Source organism: Heterocephalus glaber, unplaced genomic scaffold (genome assembly GCF_053883595.1).
Source record: "Heterocephalus glaber isolate CG9 unplaced genomic scaffold, H.glaber_assembly_v1.0 deba00001442, whole genome shotgun sequence".
Classification (NCBI taxonomy): Eukaryota; Metazoa; Chordata; class Mammalia; order Rodentia; family Bathyergidae; genus Heterocephalus; species Heterocephalus glaber.
The window spans coordinates 47,778,864-47,799,376 of NW_028258296.1; the positions used below are offsets into that span (position 1 = coordinate 47,778,864).

Below are 20,513 nucleotides of genomic sequence, written 5' to 3' on the forward strand. Positions count from 1 at the left end.
GGATGTTTCGAGAGTACAGTCCGATCCTGGTTAGGTGAGCTCAGAGTGAGCCCCAGAGGAGCTATGGGTAGGGAACAGGCTCCCAAGGGAGGAAGTCGTAAAGAATGGTGGCCTCTCTTCAAGGAGAGACAGTTCAGGAGAAGGTGGAGCATCAAGAGGCACGGCAGGAAACCACAGGGAGTGGGAAAGGAGCACTCTCATGACCTTCTGGGGCAGATAAATGGACAACCTTCCAGTGCGTAGGAGTATCTGCAAAGAGTCTTTAAATTGTTCAAATTCTTAGGTCCAACAAGTTTGTATTTAGTATTTTATCTAAAGGAAATAAATAACACAGGCAAAATCACACAAAAGATGAAGTTAGATAAATCATGGCACATTTATATTAAAGAATTATTATCCAATCATTAAAATATTGTTAAACATTTCAAGCAGTATATGGGCACTCCTGGTTGAATGCAACTACCTGTACCCATTTGGGAAACTCTACAAAATTCCATGAATAAAATAAAAAATGACAAAATCTCTGAAGGCTTCAAGAACAGGAGAGAAGATAACAGCACATGTGATAGGCTTCCAAAACTTCAGAAACTTGAAAGAAAACAATGAACAGACTTGACACACCAAAAAGAGGACCACCAAGTGTTCAGGGAACAGGTAGCCATGTAGGGATGAAGTGGCGTGGCAATTTGCTTCTCAGAAGCTCAGAAAGTCTCAGGAAGGTGAGGCTGAAAGAAAATGGATTATTCTTAGCTTCTGTACCCCAACATATCATTTTTCCTAATTGGAAGCCCATTTCTTCTCCCCCTTCCACCCAGTAGGAACTTGAAGGGTCCCTCCCAGGAGGTGTGATGAGGTCCACACTGTTGATGACCTCACGTGGCACAGAGGAGTGAGACAATAAATAGCATTTACATCTTTCTTTTTTCTCTTTTACAGACTATCTGTATAAACATGCACTATTTCTAATCAGAAAAAAAATCGTGTCTCTGCCCTTTGGCTATTTCAAGTGTGTAATCAGAAAAAATTTTAAATTATAAAATGAGCATATGCTTATATAAAGCCAAAGTTTAGTAGTGCTAAAGAAAGTAAAGTTAAAAAGCCCCCCTTTGCCCATCCTTACCTCCATGGAGATAAACCCAATTTAAAGTTGCTTTGGATAGCCCATATAATTAAAATATTTTAAGAAAATAAAAAGAACAAAACAGGAAAAAAAAAAGAGATAAAAACCAGACCACCATTTTGTTAAATTCAGAAAAAGGAGCAGAGATTTAACACTTTTTTGGAGAGTCCAAGAGGCTTTCTTGCATGGAGGAAGAGAAGACTGAGGAAAAGGAGAGAGGAAATGAATTCTGTGTTATTTTTAAAGATATTTGGCTAACACAGGAGGCCTAAGGTCTCTTAATTTAGTAACATTGTTCCATCATTAAAGAAACAACTTTGGTGCAAAAATAAAACTGAAGAAATAATGAATAGTTCAACTCTTCCCTGTGATTCATACATTTGCCCATTAGGCTCTGACTTCCTGGTTTGTTTGTTTTTTTTAATAACCAGAATCATTTTTGTCATTAACAATTTGTCTTTGCAAGTGGCAGAGAGAGAAAGAGAGAGAAGAGTGAGACCTAATAGAGACTTTTTTTTTTTTTTTTTTTTACACAAACTATCAATTTATGGTGAAAAGATTTTCTCTCTATCCCTACTTTAATAATTAGATTCTGGGATTGTACCCAGCCCTTGTTCTGCCTCCATAGCTCTTCTTGTCTTACGCAAATACATGGATTTGCTTTCAGCTGTCACTGCTGGCTATCTGTGCCGGGTATCTTGCCAGGGTGAACAATTTTCATTAAATTAAGAATTTCCAAGGTCTTTTATGCACTTAAGGAAACATACCATATATTAAGTGAGGGTTTGATATGTCTTCTACACAGGTTACCCAGACTATTTCTTAAATCAAATGAGCAAATTGAAAAACACTTTAATTTGCCAAGGGAGTTCCAGAGCCTTCCGCACTTAAATCATGGCATTTTGTTAAGAGGAACTATGGGATGGACATAGAAAAAATATCTCATTAGATGGTGAGCTGTACGATAGAAGATCATTTTTTAAATAATGTTCATGGGAAGTGTTTTAATACATTCCAAGTCCTTGAAAGATTACAGGAGATGGAGAATGATTTACCTGAAATATTGCTATTAGCTTTGTCTTAAACATAAAACAAGTCCAGCCAGGGGAATTGGGAAACTTGTTAAATGTGTTTTTGTTGTGTCAGAAGGCTGCAAATCTACTCTCAGAAAACCTGCAACAGTAAAATCACCAAGATTGCTCTATGGTTTATTTGGTGGGTTTTGGCTCAGACTTTCTGAGGCAACAAGGCTTATTATCATCTGATAGGCTGCATTGAAAGCTCTTTTCTTTGGGACTTTGTTGCACGCACTGGTGCTTCTGAGGGTCAGCACGAAGCCACAGCAGATGGGCGCTGCACTTGCAGGGTCCCATAGGTGCCACACACTGGGTCACGCTTCATTTTGAGAGAAAGTATGCTCACCCCTCAGCAGATGTGAGCAGCCTCCTCCCTTCTAGCCCAGATATTTCCTATTCACTCTCTTTTACCCAAGTTTGGTGAAATTTCCTTTCCCCCTCTTTTTCTGATACCTAATAGATCACTTTTTGTAAAATAATCTAAGTCTGGGAAGGAGATAAGAGACTCTTGGGTCTACTAAAATGTGAGAGAATCCAAATGAGATTAAATTTAGTAATGAGATAGGTCTGCTCATTGTTCAAATATTCCATTCTGGGGCCACACCTCCATGGTGACCTCTGCTCTGCCTTCTTCTATCCTTGAGCTCTGAAGCTCCCTCCTGCCCTTTCCCCACCCGGCTGCAGGATGGCTTTGCTGAAAATGACCGGTAGCTGGGGCTGGAGCCTGAGGGAGGTGAGACACAGAGGGTGTAAATGTCTAAGGGCTTTGGAGGAGGGAGACAAGGGCTGGTGGGAATGAGAGGGTGCTGCCTGAGTGAGGGTGACCCTAAAGTACCCACTGAGCACATAGGACCAGAGCCCTGGCCTCATGTGCACCGGAAGTGTCAAGATTAAGAGCAGATGGGGCACAGTTCAGCCTCCAAGCAGCACCTGGTAGAGACTGTGTCAGTTGGATAAGAGCATGGGCCTGCTGGAATATTCCCTGGGGTCCCGCGTACCTCTTTACGCCGCTGAAAGGAAGACCTTCTGTTGTTGTTGTTGTTGTTTGTTCCTGGACTCTATCCCCTCCTCTCTCATTCCACAAGGGATATAATGGCATAATGCAGTGGCTTGAAGCAGTATTAGAGAATACAGGCAAGCAAAAAAGAAAAATTACATATTCTGAAATGTCAGAACCCTGTAAAAAACACAATTTAAGTCTTTGGGGTACAGACTACCAAATACTTTCCAATAAAAATGGGTCCAGAATCAGCCCAGAGAACAGCAGGTCTGAACTGGAGTTGGAGGGAGGAGTTTGGGGAAAGATGTCACTAATTAAAATATGAAACTGATGGGCTTCCTCAGGTATTCAATTGCTCTGGGGGGATTTTGCAGTTCTAACATTGGGAAGAATTAGTGCTAGGTACATAGCAAACCAAAGTAAGTAAAAGAAGGCAATTTTTACATCTGGGGGAAAATGTTCCACAAGAAAGGAAGTGTTATCATCATATACTATATGGCCCAGTGTAAGGCATATGTTGATTATGTAAGTACACACTTTTTTTTTTTGCTATTTTGAAATAAGTATAGATTCATAGGACATTGCAAAGAGAGTACAGAAAGGTCTCCTGTACCTTACTCCAGTGGTTACATTTTATGTAACAATAAAGTATCAGTTAAGAAAGTGACCTTGGTACATTGTGTGTGTATAGTTCTATGTTGTTTTACCACACTTGTAGTCATGTGATCACCAGAACAATCAAGATGCAGAACTGTTTCATCATGACCCTTCACAGTCACACACCCAACCCACCATCCCTAACATTACCCTGGCAACCGTTCATCTGTTCTCCATCCCTATAATTTTGTAATTTTGAGAATGTTAAATGAATGGATAGAAATATGATATGACCCTTTGAGACTGAACTTTTTCACTCCATCATAACGTCCTTGAGATCCATCTAGTTATTATTTGTATTCTGTCATTGAGCAATATTCCAACTAAATTTTGTTTCACATAAAAATAGTAATGTAACACTTGGCTAATCAAGGCCAGAATCTAGTAATAACTGTAATAACAGTAATAGCTAACAATGACTAGGTCCTTAAACTTTGTCAGACACAATGGCTTTTCCTATATTATCTGACTCTATCCTCATTAACAACAACTTTTTTTTTTTTTTGAGATAGTCTTGCTATATAGTGCAGGCTGGCCTTGCACTCACTGTTATCCCAGGCTGGCCTTGAACTTGCAGCATTCCTTCTACCTCAGCCTCCCAAGTACTGGGATTACAGGTGTATACCACCATGCCTGGCATCAACAATTTTTATCCAAGCAGAGAAACTAAGGCTCACAGAGAAGAAGTAGCTTGCTTAGGGTTGAACAGCTAATAAGATTCCTTATGCTTCACAGTCTAACCTCTTAACCCATTTATACTGAAGATTAAACATTTTTTTTTTGAATTTTTGCATGAAACTTACATATGTTACCTAGAAAAATTCAAGGAAAAAGAATTTGAAGAGAAAAAATTTCATTATGTTCCATTTTCATGGATGCTCCAAAGATGGAAATGGAGACATTGAAGGGTTAATCTGGGTACTGAGGAGAGAGAGGAACATTTTATCCCAGCCCTCAGAGAGAAGTGCTCTGCATGAGTATCATCTCTCCACAGGACTTAGTTGTCCACTCCTTGGGAGAGCACAGACTCCCCCTAAAACCTCAGAATCTCATCTTTTAGGGTTGATCCACCAAAATAAGATTTACTTTTACAATGTATATAGACTGATTTAAAAATGGCTTATTTTACAACTTCTACCAAAATACTCAAGGATCCTCTGCTAAGTAGGGACCATTAAGAAGATAGAAGAGACATCATAAAGATTTAACATGAAGAGAAATACGGAGTCATCAAACCCAGAGTCAATTTTGAGATGGATACGATTAGGCCCTAAATATGCCTGAATGGTTTTTACAAAGCCTTATAAATTCCTATTGCTGTAAACAAGTAGCCACCTGTTCTGACAATAGAGTGAAATTCATTTACTGACTTGCCGAAACCAGAGGAAGAGAACATACATTCCTAATAAGAGTTCCAGAGGAAGAGCACTGTGGAGGAGGGATACATGTGCCTCCCTAGGGGGAGGCAGGACGGTCCAGGCCCCAGATGACCCTGGCACTTACCTCACTGCAATCCCATCGCTGGCTCCCATGTGTCTTCTCTGGGCCCTCTCTGCAGAGCAAATTGCTGATTATTGTCATCCACATCAGGAACAACCTCCGTGCACTGAAATGGTTCTCCTTCTGGACAATTCTGCTGATGGGTGCAATCAGCCCATAGAAGTGACAAGTGATGAAAAGCCAAACCCTGCTCAGTATCTTTGAGGGGTGCCTACTGGGCGCTGCTGAGGAAATCCTTACTCTAACAAAGAAAGTAGGGATAACAGTTCAATTATGAGACGCTTACCTGTCAGGAGCTTGATGTGCATAATCTCCTTCCAGCAGCAATCATTCCCACAGATAGCTGGAAAAGTAGTACTGAGCGATCATATGACTTGCCCATGGGTGCACAGCTAGCGGGCAGTGGTGCTGGGGCCAACAGGCAGGCGGGCTTTCTGTAGGGACAGTGCCTCAGTCACCAAACAGCTGATGAAAGAAGGCTCTTTTTGTAGTATTATAGCTAGTAAGTGAACAAGGAACGAGAGGAATGACACTTGGCAACTCCTTGCTGAATAACAGAAGTAATCATTAGGCAATGATTATTAATGGCTTCTAACATTACAAATAGATCCAACAATTCATTAGGCTATTCTGTGGACACCACACAGAAAAATTGTAAGAAAAGAAAGATATGGAGAGAAAATGTATAAGTTAAAAGACAAGAGAGGATATTAAGCAATAACAATGTATAGACTTCATTTGGATCCTGTTCATACAAATAAACCATTTTTGAAAGGCTCCTTATCAAATCAATGGGGAGACATGAATACTGCTGAGGTACCTGGTGCTCTTGAGGATTGTTTTGGGGGTATGACTGGTGAAACTGAGTTATGATTTCTGAAAGGGAGCCTTGGGGATGCAAAATGAAATGTTCACAGCTGGTACAAGGACTGGGATTCACTCCGGAATAATCCGTAGGAACAGGAAAGTGAACAGAGCTCCAGGGCAAATGTGACAGGCCACAAATTGAAGGTTGTTGAACCTTGATGGACAAAGGGCCTTATTGTATTATTTTCTCTACTTTTATAAATGTTTGAAATTTTTCATACATGTCAGGCGTGGTGGCACACAGCTATAGTTCCAGTACTCAGGAGCCTGAGTCAGGAGGATCACTTGAGCCTAGAAGTTGGTGACCAGGCTCAAAAAAGGATTTTCAGAATGAACAGCCATGAATAAATGAAGAAAAAGGAGAAAACTCAGGCAAGCATACTATCCCAGGATCTGAGAAAGAAATGCTTCAAGAAGGAGGCCATAGCCAGCCAGTCAGATGCTCTAAAGGGTCAGGCATTCCAGGGCTGAGGATGAGGTCTGTGTCTGGGGGAAGAACCCACATACTTCTGTCCTACTCAAGAGGGTGTCCTGGGGCCAGAGTTTCCCTTAGCTTCTTTCCTTCTCAGCCTCATCCTTGCTTCCTCTAGACCTTCAGCAGTCCTCTTTGAAAGTAGGCCTCTCAGAGCCTACGGCAGGTAGGTCGGTGAGCCTGCTTTCCTCCCCATTTTATGCTGTGACAGGGCTTGCGGGGAGGGAATGAGCTAAGCTACCATAAGTTGTACAAATTTAGTTCCCAGAATCTGGATAAAAGGTTACTGACTTATTAATTATGATCTTGTAAAACCCTCATATTTGTTTCATGTGGGGTACCTCAACTAGGTTTTAGTGGTGATTTTTGTTTTGTTATTAGAAACAAGTTTTGGGGGGAAGATATTAACTGTTTGATCACATTTTGTCAATGCCAGTTTGCTCTGTTAAATGATCTCTTTCTTTCTCCCCCATCTCTCTGCCCATCTTTGTCTTCCCCATCCCATTTCCCTTCTCTTCCTCTTCCTTCTTTTATCTCTAGCCCTGAACTCTCGATCTTAGGCAGGCAGGACGGTTTTCAGGCGGCCCTGACTGTGGTTCCTTGAGGTGGTCTGAGTTGGTGCCTCCAGCATAGCCTTTCTGTTTTCCAGGTAGCAACCTGATTAATTCAGCCCTGGATCCCTAACCCTTTGGTGTATTGTTCTCATCTCTCTTAGGCACCAGTCTTGCTACTGTTTTTCATTTACTATCTTGCCCTTCTGATTTGATCTATTCTCTTCCAATGCCAATGACAATGCCCTGGCTTCCTTTCAGCCTCTACCTGTCTTCTATCAATACCCCCTTGGAACACTGGGCTTCACCTGGCTGGAGTGCAGCCCCACCTGCCTTCCCCAGCCTGGTGGCCAGGACAATTGCTGAGAAACTCCTGGAGGCCAGAGCCTGTGGTGCATAGGAAAGATGTGTGTCATCTCCCCGATTCTGACCTTGGGTGTGCTCCCTAATGGTGTGAGAACAGCTTCACTCTCCTCTGTGTGGATAACAAAGCATTGACTGAGCCACATTCTCCAGAGACATCAGCAATGGGTGAGAAATGATTCTTAGCCTCTTGTTTGGCTCATTTCTGTAACTGTCTGCCTCCAGTCTGTTTTCTTCCCGATGGGCTCCCATGGGAGCAGCTGTCTAGCTGTGCCTCTTTATATAGGCTGCTGTAAGACCTCAAGGGAGGTTGTATCCCCCCCCCCCCCCGTGAAATGCCACACACATGTGCATGCACACACACTCACATCCACACCCCTCCACAGGTAACCAGGTGTTGTATGCAAGTTGTAATTGCTTAATTAAAAAAGAACTTCAGCCGGGCTCAAGGGTTTTCTTCTGATTGTTTTACATTTTCATCATGTAGATGCTTAATCTTTGCTTCTGTGTTGATGAGTTGGTTATTTAAGCTAGAAAGGATGCTGGTCCTCTATTTTGGCATAACTATGAGCTGTTGTCTTTTTCTTCATATGCACTCTTGTCTTTTGGTTTAATTCTGGCTTTCATTATGAATTCTTTTATTTCTCTTGCATCGTTATTCTGTGCTCTTCTGGTTTCACTGGGTCCAGAAAATATAGGAAGTTATATAAGAAGTCACAATTCAGCTCTCAAGAAGTTAAATTTTATAGTTGGCTTTTTTTTTTTTGGTACCAGGGATCAAACTGGGGAACTTGCGCTTGCGAGGCAGGTGGTGGAACCACTGAGCTAAATCCCTGGCCCCCATAGTTGGCTTCTTTTGGGAGAGAGATACAGAGACTCACTCAAGTTGCCCCAAGAGAAATGGTATTCAAAGTAAAGGTACACATGGACAACCCTCCTGCCCACACACACTCATCTCAGCCCATGCATTTGCTTCCTTCTCTTTCTTCCTACTGGCTATCTTAGAGATTCTGCTGCTTCGTCACTTCATGTGGCACAAGATACATGGTGGCCTCAAGGGACACAGTTCTGCTGCAAATGTTGTTTCAAATGCCACTCCAACTATCTAATTCAGATTCCCCAGAGTTAGGACTGGCCACACACATCTTTTCATCATGGTTGTTGGCCAGTCTGTGGTCTGGGTAGGCTTGGGTCTGGGTTCCACTCATCCAATCACGTGTGCTGTAGATGATGTGGATGGATCCCTTTAAGGGCAAAACACGGCCATCTAAGAAGCAGGTGCTATGGCAGCCAGACAATTTCCTTAAAGGGTATTGTGAGTAGGCAGGTACCAATGAATATTTGTGGCCCGTTGATTAACAGTCTCATCAATTATTGGCCCAGAGAATTAGAGAGTTAAAATAGATGTTATAAATTCAGTTCACTAAAATTCATATGCCATGTTTACTAGGAGTCCCCTCAGTCATTCAGTGGGTATTTTCAGATAAAATATGCCTAAATATCTGGCATATCCATCACAAATTATAAGAAGCAAAACTAGACAAAGGAGGACTAATAGAGACAGGTACTAATAACATTGGGAGTCAGTAACCAAGAGGTTGAGAACATGGCAGAAAATCCATGAAAAGCAGACACAAGAACTCAAATAGCACAGTAGTCTGGGACCACTTAAAATGTTGTTTAAAAACAGCCCTATGTACTTCCACAGTCCTCCAGGGCATCGCTGTCTACAGCCTTGTTAACTGTAGCTAATGTTCACATGGTAAACCTTGAGTATATAAGGAAAGGCTAAAGGCTAAATTATATTTAGAGTATCCACCTTATGAAGGAATGAAATTACATAAATACATTTAAGAAAATTTTCATGTACATTTAAGATTAGTGTTTAAGTGGGTAAACACTTGGCTTTTCAAAGTCATTTGTCAGGTGTTCCAGAATAGCCACAGTCATATAAGTGTTCTAATTTTCATGTTGGCCACCAGGAGCTAGGGTGGCAAAATGCCTTTTCTCCTTAAAGTTGCCCAGGAGAGATCATCTTATTAAATCTCTCAAAGCTGAGAAAGACATCATGAGAAGAGAGGCATGGCAGCCAAACACATGCTTTGCAACAAAGTCGATAGCTTTTTGGATCCTCAAGCCTTGAGCAATCTCTAGGCCTGCCTGTTCCGTTTCCACACCAGGAAAATGAGTACAATCATATGTATCACCCAAAGTTGTGAGAATTTAATGTTCATTGGCATTTTTTTTTACCTTATTTGCAATTTTTATGTAGTCTTTTTTTTTTTGTACCAGGGATTGAACTCGGGTCCTTGCACTTGCGTAGCAGGTGGTGAAACCACTGAGCTAAATCCCCAGCCGTAGTCTTTTAAATAAGCAAAACACATCCACTTATGATCTCAATTTTCTTTTCTTTTCTTTTTCTTTTTTTTCTTTTTTGCAGTACTGGGGATCGAACTCAGGACCTTGCACCTGTGAGGCAGGCGCGGTGCCACTGAGCTAAATCCCCGGCCTGATCTCAATTTTTTTTTTTTCCTGCTGAGAACATACAAAGCTCATAATATCTCAGTTTGAATCAGTTTCAGATTAGCCAAGGAGTCAATAGTTTTTTTGGGAGAGTACAGAGAATGGTAAACAGGCAGGAAAATGATGGCCCCGGTATCTAAAGATGAAGTCACAGGTTTGTTGCTATGTTTGTTGGGGGAAAGCTGGGAGAGAGTCAAAGGCATTTAATGGTGAGAAGGGGACATAGGAAAAGCCAGTAGAGATGAAGAAGATAATTTTCAATTATCTCAAAAACATTCCTAGGGTTATTGCCTTAGTTAAATTAAAATTTGTAAAATGTTCTCAAGACAATTAGAGAATTTCAGTCTGTGTGACTTTTCATTTTTTTTGCTCCACTTTGACTCCCTTTTGCAGATAACTTGATTAAAAGTTCCAAAACCCACCATGACAGAGTAAGGGTAACTGTGCTGTTATCAGAATTGTTGAAATTTGGAGTTAAAAAGTACCTCGGTCACGTGGTCTGCCTGCCTTCTGAGGAATTCAATCACCTCAGTCATTTTCTTCAAATAACCATTATTACATTCTTTTTAAAAATAAACAACTTCAGACTTCCAAGAATCTCTGGTAGATGAGAGAGAGAAATTTAGCTGTCAGTTGTAGGTTGAAGACATCAAATCCGCAAACAGAAAATTGAAAGAGAGAGGGCATGTGCACTTCATGCTCTTTGCTAGACCTCATATAGTAATGTGCATTGAACAAACATCAAAATCATACATGTGCCAGTGGCTCCTGTCTTTCTTTGCCTGCTTCATCAAACTGAAATAAAGAATTCCACTTCTGAACTATCCCAGAAAGTTGGCAATCTTCAATCACTGGCTAGACACATGGGCCCATCTCATCCCATTAATCATGTGGGGCTTTCACTTGGAGATTCTTTCACTTTTTAAAAAAAGGGGTTAAATATTTGTCTGATGTACCAGGGATTTGGGTTTATTTGTTTTTAATAAAAATGTCTGTTGGTATCAACAAATCCCTGTTGTTTTATGCCAAGTTCTCAAAAGTCATAATAAAAGGATGCTACCATATTCATCTACTAAGTTAGTATAACAGAATTTTTGCAAACAACGTAATGCATTCTGCATATGCACCTGTTTAAACAATAGTTAAATCCTTCTTTCTGGGCATCAGCCAGTGGAAACTAGCCTCAATTCTCACAAAGAATCCTGGAGATGGAAAAGGGATTTCAAATTGTGTGTTAGCCCCAATTACTTGGTTGTTGATTTGGTTTCTTGAGAGCTTTGTTGAGAAGCATTTTCAAAATGCTGGATCCCTGATCTTCAAGAAAGAGTTCTATGATTAATTAGGGATGTCTGCCTTAGGTACAGGATAGGTAAGTGATAGGACATTTGCCATTTGTTTTTGTTGTCGTTTGTTTTTACCATTTTGGGGATCTTTAACACTGAAAAATTAGCATTTATGGTTTCTGGAAAGTCCATGGTACACAGTAATTTAGAAATTTATTGCAGGAAAAATTTTATACAGATTTGAGGAGAATTACTATTCCAGGTTTATTTTGCTACATGACAATTACTCTAAAACTCTGTGACTTAAAATAACAGTTTTCTTATAGTTAATAGAGTGTGGGTCAGGAATTAGGGAGTGGCACAGTGTGGACAGCTTGTCTTGTTTCACAAAGTCTAGGGCTTAGTTGTTACCACTCAGAGACTGAGTGACTCTGTGGAAGAGGGCAGAAGCCAGCTGAAGGCTTGCTCGTTCCCATGTCTGTTGACTGATGCTGGCTGTTACCGGGACCTCATCTTCTCAGCCAGAATACCTACACATGTGGCTGCTTCTGCTTTCTCACCGCTTAGTGGCTGGGTACCAAGAGAACCAAGAGGAAGCTATGTTCCTTTTATGTTTGGGAGTCACACGATATCACTTGCACCATGGTCAGAAGCATTCCCAGATTCAACAGAAGGGAAGAGAGTTCCTACCTCTTCATGGGAGGATTGCCAAAGTCACATTATGAGAAGAGCACGTAGAATGCAAGACCACACACACATTTTCAGAAAATACAATCTGCCACAGCCAGTTGGTGAATGAACCAGCCACTTCATTCCAATACACTCTGCAGTTTCTTCTGTTCCCTCAATTATTACTTGCTTGGAGTAATGAAAACTTGATTGATTTGTGGAAAATGGTTAACAGTGAGAGATCACATTTTAAGAAAATGCTCAAAATTCTTAAATCATTGTATGACTGTGTGGTAATCCATTGACAAGGAAATACAATTCGGAAGGAAGTCATTTGCCCTTCTATACATTTTAATCATTGCAAATATGAGATCTGCTAATGGTTTTTGGGTGTTTGTTTTCCTAGATAATATAATAATGGTGACAGACCAGATATAACGGTTTGACCTAGGGATGTTAGCTTTGGCACTGCCATTCTTTGTTGTTGGGTTGCCCATTATATTATAGGATGTTTAACAGCAACTCTAGTTTTTACTCCTCTTAGTCATGAAAACCAAAAATGTCTCCAAATATTGCCAAATGCCCCCCCACGAGGGGGACAAATTTGTTCCTAGCTACTGCTGATCTAAGTTTAATGCATGGGGCTGAAAAAAATATTCTCATAAAGATACTTATTCTTTAGTAAACTGAGTCTTTCTGTGTTGACAGTATAGAAAGCAAGAAGCCCCTCCTCTACCAGTAAGACTAAGATTGTCAGGCAGACTCGTTTAAGGGTGAGGGGGGTCCTGGGGTGGCCATGAACATAGCTGTACACCCTCTTCTCCACTGTCCACCCTTCACAGCCTGCCCCTCCATTTCCCACGGAGAAGGTGTGAATGGAAAATGTGCCTCTCCTACGAAGTGGTGAGGCACTCTATTTCTTGCATTCACAGTTTACTGGAGGCTGAGAATATGTATTGGGGAGTGTGAAAAAGAGGGATAGTTTCTGCCTTGAGGCCTTCCAGCATCTAAGCTACAGGGTGCAGCACAGAGCGCAAAATCACTGCAGGTACTTTGGGTGGAGGAAGATGACAAAAAAATGGAAGCTGAATGCATTTTTTCAGCAGTATGCAGACTTGCTGGAATTTAAGGATTGGGTGGCAATAGGAATGGTGTGTACAGATGGCTCTCAATTTATAGATAAGTGGATTCTTAATTTTTCTGTACTGAGAATTGTACCCAGGACCTCACACATGCTAGGCAAACACCCTACCACTGAGCTACGTACCCCTGCTCCCCCTTTAATTTTTTTTTTTTTGAGACAAAGTTTCACTGAATTATTCAGGCTGTCCTTGAACTTTCAGTCTTCTTGCTCAGACATTTCAGTAGTATAGGTATGTACTACCATGCCCATTTTAAATAAGTAGATTTTGAAGGCAGATTACTTGAAATCAACAACACATTTCCCAAAGGAAAATAATTCCCTATATGCTAGTTATACCCCAGATCTTTTGGCAAAAGCCCATTTAACTCCTTTGGTGAAGTGTTACAGTACCTATAACACACCTGTAGGAAAAGGTGTATGCAGATTTCCAATATGGGAAGCCAGAAACTGTAGCCGATCAGGAGGCTCTTTTTCTAATTCCTCTGCAGTTCAGCTAACTATCCCTGGAATGTGCCAGGCAGAATGTAGATGCTGAGGGTTCAAATAAAAAGAAATAAAGAAAGAGAAAAGAAAAGAAAAAGGGTTCCTGTGTTTAAGGAGCCTAACTGTGGCCTCCCCCTTCCTGCCCACAGCGTGGGGCCATCAGAGCAGACTCCTTCCCAACCTGGTGGAGACCTTCCTGAGTTTGGGGATCCCTTGGGGAACTGGAGAGGGAGACAGATCTTTGGATTCTCCTTGATTTCCGTTTCTGTCCAAACCTCTGAGTAGTGTTCCTGTCCTCTTAAATAACTGACTATGGCAGAACAGAAGTAACTTCATAGCTTCTTCCTGGCCTCCAGTCCCTGAAAGATACAAACATTCATGGAAAGCTGTTTTAGATAGAAGAGGAGAAGCCATGGGCCCAGGGATGGATGGAGGGATTTCATCCTCATTACCCACACCTTACAACCTGTGGAGAATGAGAGAAGCATCATTGCAAAGCTGATGCTGGGTCTTCCTTCGAGTGTTACAGCTGAAAATTACCTCATGCAATGGTATACGAAGCACACCACCAGGTAAGCTACTCCAGAGCTCACAGAACAGACAGACTCACAGATCTACATAGGTGCTTCAATAGCATGGTTTAAAACTTACAGCCAGAAGCCAAAGGAAAGAAACAAAGTAGGTTAACACCTTTAGGGTAGTGTCATGTGGGGTGGAAGAGCCATACTATCTCATTTATGCATAGTGAGACCCCCCAGCCCCACCCCTGCCAGCCCTGCCTGATGATGGGGAAGTTAGAAGAACCAGAGTTGAGGCTTGTGATAGTTTATTGTACATGTTAACTAGTTTAGGCCACAGTATCTTAATATGTGGTTAAATATGATCTAAGTATTTCTAGGAAGGTAATTTTTGGACAGGATTAAGAATTAAATCAGTAGACTCAGAGTAAAGCTCTTTGCCCTCCATAATATGGGTGGGCCTAATCCAGTCAGTTGAACGGAGTCCCGTCAGTCTACTGGCAGAATTCCCTCTCAGGGAGGGCTGCCAATAGACTGAATTGGACACTTCCCTAGGCCTGACAGCCTACCTTGCAGAATTTGAATTTGCCAGCTTCCACAATTGTATGAGTCAATTCCTTAAAATCTCTCTTTCCATAGTCTCTTGGCTTTCCTCTGATGTCACAATCCTCCCTGCTTATCCCCAGCCTTTGGGCAAGTCTGGCCCATCAGGTACCCTCTCTGTGGTCATGGTGTTAGGGTGGAGTGTTAAGGGACAGACAGAAAGGGTAAGGGCAGCCTTCACGTTGCCCATGGGGTTGGCCTTAGGGAGAGAATGTGTTTTATGAAGGGGCCTCTGCCCAGCATGCAAATGTCTGTATAGGCCTGACCTGAAGAGGCACCCGCTAGGTGGCCAATCCAGGGGAACATCCTTGGGGTAAAGGGGACAAATGTTCTCATTCTCAAAACCAAACTGGACTATATTAACAACACATTTGGAGTTTGGGCTAGTGCACTCCTTTTTCCCCCTCCTTTTCAAACCTGTAAGAAAAAAGAAAAAGACACTCAAAGCTAATAGTGCTCAGTCTTAGACTCCATAGAGTCTGGAGTGAGATTTCCCTGCAGATTGTGGAAAGGTAACCTCAGAGGGGCTGGGAGGCAGCACAGCTCGGAAACAAGCTGAGGCTGGCTTTGGCGGCCTCTCCTCCACCCATGCTGACGCTAATCCGGTCCAGAGGACCTGGGCCTGCCAGCTCCCCTCCCTGCGCTGAGTGGAACCCCATGCTGGTGCTCTTAGTCACACACTGTCACAGCCTGACTCTATGAGCCTGTGCCCCGCTGCATGTGGTCTACCTAAGGTCAACGAGCAGCCTTTCCCTGTCACATCACACAACACTCAGCTTTCAAGAAAATATTTGTGAAATGAATAAATCAGTGTCCCAGCACCGGACCAACCCAGATGAGACTGAGACAAAGGACTTGGGGATGGGAGCCACAGGCAGAGTCAAAGCCAGCTGCAGGGCAAGGAACCCAGGGGAAAACACCCCGGTCGGAGTCAGCTGACACCACACAGCCAACAGCTATTTCTTATGAACCCACCAGGCATGCACATTAGATTGGGGGCTACCTCTACTAAAAGTAAGAATTTCTAACTCATAGACAGAGAGGCAGACAATCTTATGAAACACCCAAATGTCAGATTTCAAATATTTACACACTATCTTGCCATGGAACATGTTCTCCACCAGGAAAACTAGTGAAACTACATTCTAGCACGCATGCCGTTGCCAGAGCAAAATTCCGGAAACCTGCTTAGAAGCCTCTAGCACAGCATCTGTTTACTGTTTGTGATCACAGCAGTTTTGAGAATCTGTTGAAAAGAGACATCTTCTTCCTAAATTTGCATACAATTACTGGGGACAGTGGTTGCAGCCCATCCTCCCTCTAGTGGTCTCCCGTTACCTGTGACAAAACTACCCCTGAGCCCTGTCCCTACCTGCCCCTCTCCTTCCTGCTCTGGGAGACGCTGCTCCTAGTGCTCTGCTCTCTTTCCCATGCCCTAAACACACCCTGTGCTTTCCCACCTTTGAACTTGGAGTCAGAGGTCCTGAAGTTCCTTTAAGGTGCCCCGGGGACAGGAGCTGGGCCCTCACAGCCCACGCACAGCCAGGGCAGTAAAAGTTGAGGGAGCAGCTCCAACCTGTTCCCGTTCTGCCACACAGTCGAGGCCCGCCCACCTGTCACCTCTCTGGGCAGCGCAGGCTGCTCACTTGAGCTGTCTCTCAGATCCTTCCCTGCACCTGCAAATCCTGCCGCACCCAGACTCCCCTGCCCTCATGGTTCACATCTCTGGAAAAATTATTTTAGTCTTTAAGAAAAAAAATCTTTTTGTGCCATGCATGGTGGTGCACAGAAGTAAGATCACAGTGGGTTCAAGGCCAGCCTAAACTACATACAGAGACCTTGTCTCAAAAAGAAAATACTTATATATGCCTGTAATACATAAGGAATATATTCAGGGTGGGGAATTGCTTCTATACCAACTGCATCTTGATCCTTTAACTTTCCCTCTCCGCCCTCCTATCTCCCCATCCCTGGGTCCTGTCCCATCGCCAGAGTCTATTTCCCTGTTTCTTATCATCTTTGTTTTATTTTGCTCTTTAAATTACTTATGCTTTGGGTTTCTCATATAAGAGAAACTATCTAATATATCTGTAATCTAATATATCTAATATATCTGCAATATCTAACATTCTGTGTCTGATCTACTTGGCATTGTGGACTGAAGGTGTATCCATTTTCCTAGAAATGACTCAAATCTATCCTTCTTTATGACTTCGTAAACAGATGTATATCAGTTTCCTTACCCATTCATCTGTTGGTGGGCTGGAAAGATTTGACCCTAGGAGAATGTTCAGTCTTTCCTGCCTGGTCATTCGATAAAAATATAAATCAAGGACTGGGAATATAACTTGGTGGTAGAATGCTTGTCCAGCGTGTGTGAGATCTTGGACACAAGCTCCCTGGGAGGAGGACTGAAAGCAATTGGACATCTCTGCTGTGACCCTGGAATGCAGGCCATCCCTAGGCCAGGTTGTGCCTCAGGAGCTCAGTCTTGGCAGGCAGCAGGCTCTTAAGGAAGTGCCTCTCCAGGTAAGCCCCAGACAGGCAACGTCCTGGTGTCTCCAGGTAGGAAGTAAACTGGTAAGAGAGGCCTGGAGGACAAGGCCTGGTGATATCCAAGGAGAGAAAAGTGGGAACCCAAAGAAAGAGGGAGCAGTCTCATGGTCTGGGAACTCATGCTACTCAGGGTGGCTGGACCCTGGCGTCCCTGCAGAGGTAATGAGGTGATGAGGTTGGACAGCTGCAGAGATCAGGAAGATGAAGGGGACCCGAGTCTCCCCTGAGGGGAGGATAAGCCATGGAAGGGTGTGTGTGTGTGTGTGTGGTGTCAGGGACCCAGTGGCCTTTTCTCAGGCCCAAGCAGCCCTCTTGCTGCTATCTCCCATGGTATCCCTTAAAGCTTTTTTTGAGTCTAAGCTTTATAGAACCATAGATGTGACACACTTTTATCTCTTTCCCCCTTTCTTCTGTCACTGAACATCAACCTGTACCTCAAGAGTGACTTGTCCAAGTCTGAGATCAGCCCCTCACCACCTCCAGGTTCCCATGGCACCAACAGTGGGCAGGAGCCCTCCCACCTCCTTGCTGCCCCTGGTCTTGAGGACACTGCCTTTATTGTTTCAGGAGCTGATATTTACTTTTTAAAACTGCTAATCCCTAGCAGAAGCCAGAAAGGGATACTCCAGTACCCTGAGGTGTGGGTGGGTCTTGGGTGGGCCTGAGAAAGGTCTCAGCACTTCTTCTCATGATTCCTGCCCCTATCCTGCCTCCCCCGGCCACTAATGTTCTCCCTTCTCTTTTGTTCCCAGGGTGGGCTTGCTTCATAACTTCCCAGACCTCACTCTTCCACACATAGTGGCTCATGGGCTTTTTGTCTACTAAGCATAGAAGCAGCATGACCCAGCACATGTGTGCACATGCCCACGCATGCACACACATGCATGCAAGCATGAGAAACTTCCTGCAGCAATATTATACTTTCTACAAATGATGTCTTCTCATATCCTGTATTCTAATCCAGTATATTTATTTTAGAACTAAAAGATTTAATTATGCACCTATTTTTTAGTACCAGCTATTGAACCCAGGGCCTTCACACTGAGCTGCATCCCCAGACCCCTTTTTAAATGTTTTTTGTTTAGAGATGGGGTCACTTCAAGTCTTTGAATTTTCCAGACTGGACTTGAATTTTCGATCATCCTGCCTTAGTCTCCCACAGTGCTGGGATTATAGAAGTGGCCCACCATGTCCAGCTTCTTTCTTTCTTTCTTCCTTTCTTTTGAATGCTAGTCATGACCCACCAAATTGATTTCAGTGTCCACTAATGGGCTGCAACCTATTGAAAAGCACTGCAACCTACTGAAAAGGACAGGCTGAGACCTTTCCTAAAAGCACCTTTTCCCAGCCCAGATTTATCTGAAAGGTTATTTTGGGTGTTGTGCTTCATCATGGACCTCAGCTGATTTAGAAAAGCCACCCTTTGGTCAGTGCCTCCAATAATATGGATCCTAGAAAAATGTTAGGCCTGGGTGTCTTCCCACCCATGGTTTTCTGGTGAGTGAGAAGGCACAGGAGAAAGGAAGCAGGCCACATTGCCTATATCTGATAATAATAAGAACAGTAACAGTAATAATAATGATAATGATAATACCAACAGCTATGAGCTTGGCCAGACACTGATTGTGCTGGGCTTTTTCTTATTCAATCCTCACCACAACCTCTGAGTTCAAAATCAAAGTGCAGAGCACCTGCCAAGGAGACTGTTCTAGTTAGAGGCCAAGTCAAGATTAGTCTGGGTCTGCTGGACACCAGAGCCTGGGTCTCCCCAAACCTGAGTATTCTGGGTACCCTCGCTCATGCAAAGGTACCACCAAGACTTGCTTCTAATTTCCTACAGGGTGTGTATTTCACACTTTGCCCTGACTCAGGGATTCCACACTTGGGTCCATGGTGTTTCATTCTCAGCAGGTTCACAGGCCCTGGAAATGTTGAAAGAAGACTTCAAGTATGACCCACGGACTGAGTTAGAGGGTCTGAATGTGAATGCATTAGTGTGGCAGCATGACGTTCAAGTGTGTGCACAGGGAGTGGGGACTGGAGCTCAGAACAAGGAGCAGTTGTCTGCAGGTAGACCCTGGGGTGCAGGAAAGAGCTGCATGCACCTGAAGTGGGTCGATGACTCAAAGATCCTCCCAGGAAAGGGGAATTACGGCTGGAGAGCAGCTTCCTGGTCTATTAATAAGGGATTGTTCTGGACTGGGTTTCTCAGGCCCTGCAGCGGTCCACAGAGCTGTCCTGAGGCTCTTCTTGCATCACCGGATGCTTAACCAGAGCTGTTCCCATCTTCTGTTTGGGGGAAGGGAGCCAGACTCTGCTACTTAAAGGGGGCAGGCCACGCATCAGACAAATCCCAGTTGCATATTCTGCAAAATACCTGACCAGCACTCCTCAAAACTGTCAAGGTCAGGGCCAGGGATTTAGCTCAGTGGTTCCACCACCTGCCTTGCAAGCGGAAGGACCCAAGTTTGATCCCCGGTACCAAAATAAAAAACATAAAAACCCCACAAAACTGTCAAGGTCAAAACAAGGAAAGTCTGAAAAATTGTTACACTCTAGAGGAGCCTAAGGGGACATGCTATCTAAATGTATGGGCACTGGTTAATAATAATAATGATGTATCAGTATTAGTTCATTCATTGTAACAAATATACTAATGTAAGCTGTTAATAGGGAAAGCTGGGTGTGGGGGGTATGGGATGGGAGGTCTGTACTGTCTGCAACTTTTCTGTAAATCCAAATCAGTTGTAAAATTTGAGTTTGTTAAACAGAAAGGTACTCTAAAGCCCTTAACAACCCGGGAGCAACCTGTGCAATTAGCCGGGGCTGGGAAGCCTCAGAGAGGCAGGATTTCCAGAGGTTCTGAGCAGGGAGTCCAGAGGTTTGGGCCCCGAACACTGAGATGTCACAGTGAAATATGATTTTGCCTTGATTTTGAGGTCCTGCCCTTGGTGTCTGACTAGACAGGAGACAACCTTTCAGAATGGAGGCTGAGTGGTACAGAGCCCTAAATGTGACATCTCTCCTCTCTCCTCACCACCCCACCCCCACCCCCCGCCGAACATGGATCAGTACCTCAAGGCCAGCTTGTCTAAGTCTGGCCTCAGGATCCCACCCCAGCTTCTGAC

At 43.2% G+C, this 20,513-nt stretch overlaps 1 long non-coding RNA gene across 1 annotated transcript in view; it reads right to left on the minus strand.

Moving 5' to 3' along the window:
- Positions 1–340: 340 nt before the first annotated feature.
- Positions 341–20,513, minus strand: part of LOC110350982 (uncharacterized) — a 55,541-nt gene continuing 35,368 nt past the window's right edge. Inside the window, exons 6-10 of the long non-coding RNA XR_015452043.1 lie at positions 10,615–14,067; positions 5,640–5,787; positions 5,357–5,405; positions 3,195–3,305; positions 341–725 (exon numbers count right to left, since the gene is read on the minus strand). This is a non-coding gene — a long non-coding RNA (uncharacterized LOC110350982). The remainder of the gene's footprint in view (positions 726–3,194; positions 3,306–5,356; positions 5,406–5,639; positions 5,788–10,614; positions 14,068–20,513) is intronic.